This window comes from Pteronotus mesoamericanus, unplaced genomic scaffold (assembly GCF_021234165.1).
Source record: "Pteronotus mesoamericanus isolate MK-2021 breed Mesoamerican mustached bat unplaced genomic scaffold, CSHL_Meso_final scaffold_54, whole genome shotgun sequence".
NCBI classification, from domain to species: domain Eukaryota; kingdom Metazoa; phylum Chordata; class Mammalia; order Chiroptera; family Mormoopidae; genus Pteronotus; species Pteronotus mesoamericanus.
In genome coordinates, this window is record NW_026555321.1 from 1,936,866 (window position 1) to 1,940,835 (window position 3,970).

Genomic DNA, 3,970 nt, shown 5'->3' on the forward strand with positions numbered 1-3,970 from the left:
GGAACTCAAAAGAGAGGCCCCACACCCACCTCCTCTGCCCAAATTCCACAGGGCCCGTGCCAAAGCACAGTCCATCCTGCTTGGCCCTCTCCGTGGGTCTCGGGAGGTCGGGCTGGATGAGATAAGACAGCACTGGATCCCATGATAACCTCCATGATGCCCAGAAAAGCAGGCCGATGGGGGCTGGGCACAGGGGGCAGGCAGGAGGTCCATGCTTGTGAGGCCTCCCCTGACCCGCCCCCCGGGGACAACTTAGGCTGAGCATCGAGGAAGGGGGGGGGGGTGCCAGGAGGGCCCAGAACGGGCAGGGGCGGGGGGTGAGAGGGCGGGAGCAGGACCCGCAGCAGCAGACCCTGGTGCAGTAATGGGGCCAGCGTGGGCGGCTGATGGGGAATTTGAGATTCATGATGTTGATGTCAATGACATTAGTTACGCACAAGGATGAGACTAGGGAATGTGGGTGACAGGACCACACGCAGGGCAATTCCAAGGGGAGGGCTGCTGCTGAGCCCAGCTCTGCAGGGAGACGTTCCCTCAAGTCCCTCCTGCTGGGCTCTATTTCAAGTCCTGGAGGTCAAGCTACAAGGTCAGACTGCTGGCAGGTGTTTAAGGGACTGGCACACCCATTCGACCTGTGCCACTTGTGTAAGCTCCACCTTTGCTGCATATAATATTGGTGTCACGACAGCAACAGAAATCATCAAAAAGATAAAACAAAATACACCCCACTAAATGGGAGAATATGTTCACCAATGGTACATCTGATAAGGGGTTAATATCCAAAACTTATAAAGAACTCATACTGCTCAACGCCAAAAATCCAAACAATTCAATTTAAAAACGGACAGAGGATCGGAATGGACCCTTCTCCAAAGGGGGCATACAGATGCCCAATGAACATATGAAAAGATGCTCAACATGACCAATTGTCAGTAAAATGTAAATTAAAACCACAATGAGATATCACACCTGTTAGAGTAGCAAGTGCTGGTGAGGCTGTGGAGAAAAGGGAACCCTGGTGCACTGTTGCTGGGAATGCAGAGTGGTGTAGCCACTATGCAAAATGGTGTGAAGTTTCCTCAAAAAATTAAAAATGGAACTGCCTTATGATCCAGCAATTGCACTTCTGGGGATTTATCCAAAGAAACCCAAAACTCTAATTTGAAAAAATATGTGTACCCTATGTTCAATGCAGCGTTATTTACACCGACCAAGCTGTGGAAGCAACCTTAGTGCCCATCAATAGGCAAGTGGATAAAAAAATGGTACATATGTACGATGGAATATTACTCGGCCATGAAAAGAATGAAGCCTTACCAATTTGTGATAACATGGATGGACTGAGAGGGTGTTATGCTCAGTGAAATAAATCAAAGACAAATATATAATTTCACTTATATGTGGAATCTGAAGAAAATAAGCAAACAGACAACACTGCAACAGGCTCAGAGATACAGAGAGAACTAGAGGCTGCCGGAGGGGAGGGCGGATCGGGGCACAGGTGAGAGGGGGGAAGGGACTAAGAAGCACAAATGCGGGGCTACAAAAGTCACGGGGAAGTTGGGGAAGCACAGGAAACATAGTCAATAACGCTGTGATAACTACGTATGGTAGCAATTGGGGTACTGAAAAGATTGAGGGGAACACTATGTAAAGTGTCTGAGTATCTGACCTCTAAGCTGTACACCCAAAACCAACATATAAAAATAAACAAACATTTTTAAAAAGGAGAGGTCTGTGGGGAAAAACAATTATTTGCAAATATCTGATGGGTAGAAATGTTGAAAAGGCAATTGTCTTGCTCTAGGTAGTGACAGAAAAGAGAACTGTGCTAATTGATGGAAAAATAAATCACATGTAAATGAACGTTAAACAAATATTTCCATTAGACAATAGAGGTCATTCCTTTTCTTGTCTTAGCTACTTCCTTTTTATAATAGCTGTGGATTATTTTTTCACATCTGTTGTCAAAAGAGTATTAGAAAAAGATAAAACATATCAATAGTTACATAGGAGTAACTCATTTCCCTCATATTCCTGTAATCAGGTTACGTGTATTAATACAGAACCTTAAGTTTTCTGGGGGAAAAATATATATTGATGTCAAGAGTGTCAATCCAGAGACCAAAGTAAAGATGTCCCAGGAGGAGACGAGTTCCTCCCCCAGAGGGGGCTTCCGGCAGCGGACCACCGCCCCCAGGCCGGCCCTTCACCCCCAGCAGCCATCCCGCAGACTAACAGACCCCTCGAGCGTAAATGGAGCAGAAGGCAGGGTCCCAGGCTCGGCCTGAGAACGTGGCAGCACCCGGAATGGGACTAGATGGTGATTTGCCCAGGTTCCACGATGAGGTGCTCCTTCCATCAGAGGGACACACGCGTGACACTGGGGAGCGACCTCAGGAATCTGCTGCATCTGGGCCCAAATAATCAAGTCCCACCGGGGGAGGCTGACGTGATCTGGTCCAGAGAAAAATTCTAAGCTCTGCCCAGTATTTACATTTTAAAGTTTGTTCTGCTGGGACTCCTCATTGAAACGTTGAGACAATTGAAACACTGTTGTATACCAACAAAACTTCTACATGTATTTTGTGTGTTAATTTATTTTGTTCATTGGATTCCTGTCATAGGTGAGACCATATGGAAACAAGCCAGTATGCCCCAACTGGCTTACTTCACTTACCGTGACAGTCTCCGGCAGGCATGGAAACACGCAACAGACCGACAGCGGCCAGAGCGGATGCGGGACGGGGATGAGACGGGGAAGGGGACTAGACAAGGAATGTGTACGAATGACCCACGGACATGGACAACAGTGCAGGAAGTGACGGTGGGAGCGGCGGGGTGGGGGAGGGCACAGGGGGAAGAATTGGGACAACTGCAGAATAACAATGTAAAAAAATGATTCTTTAAAATGATTTATTTATTTATTTATTTGACCAGGGGAGAGCGCGAACGCAGCCCCCCACCACCACAAATTCTGCAGTCGAGTTTCCCACATCTGGGGAAATCGCAGGGGTCAGCGCGCCCGGAGCTCAATGGATAAGCCTCACCCTGGGAAAACCACCTTCGTGATCATGGTATCTCCCCCTGCCAGGTAAGCATTAGTTTTTTAAAAAGATTTTATTTATTTAATTTTTTAGAGAAGGGGACAGAGGAAGAGAGGGAGAGAAACATCCATGTGTGTGGTTGCCTCTTGTGCGCCCCCTACTGGGGACCTGGCTTGCAACCCAGGCATGTGCCCTGACTGGGAATCGAACCAGCGACCCTTCAGTTCACAGGCTGGCACTCAATCCACTGAGCCACACCAGCCAGGGCTATTTATTTATTTTTAGAGAGAGGGGGAGGGAGGGGGGAAAAGAGGGAGAGAAACATCAATGTCTGAGAGACTCATCAATCGGTTGCCTCTCATGCCCCCAACTGGCAACATGGTCCACAACCCAGGCATGTGCCCCGACTGGGAATTGAACTGGCGACCTTTTGGTTTGCAGGCCGGCACTCAGTCCACTGAGCCAAACCAGTCAGGGCAAAGCAAAAATAAAAATAAAAATTAAAATTAAAAAAAGACTCCTACATATAAAAATCATAGGGTGACTGCATTTTTTAAATGAGTTATCTCTGTTTTTCACAATGATCAGGGAGCATTTTTCAAAGTAACCAAAAACTTAAGATAGTCTAATTTTCTGATTTAAAAATGAAGACCCTCTACCTTCTAGGCGGGGAGAAAGCAGGAAGAACATGGAATGACACTCCGCGCTGCTGGAAATTTAGGTCAGAACAGCACAGGGACAGGCCAGGGTGGGGGGCGGAGAAGATGGGCCAGGTGGCGGGAACCGAAGGCTTCTCCCACAGAGCCACCCCTCGGGCTCTGAAAAACACCCAGACCCCACCAGGGCCTCACCAACAAGAAGAGAAAGTAACAGATTTTTTGGTCACGGTGACATACAGGCTGGCTCTTTATCTGAGAAGACAG

At 47.7% G+C, this 3,970-nt stretch overlaps 1 non-coding gene across 1 annotated transcript; it reads right to left on the reverse strand.

Annotated features, from left to right (window-relative positions):
* Positions 1-2,937: 2,937 nt before the first annotated feature.
* LOC129061138 (U1 spliceosomal RNA) lies at positions 2,938-3,102 on the reverse strand. The gene has a single exon (XR_008528101.1). It is a non-coding gene; the product is annotated as a U1 spliceosomal RNA (small nuclear RNA).
* Positions 3,103-3,970: the final 868 nt, after the last annotated feature.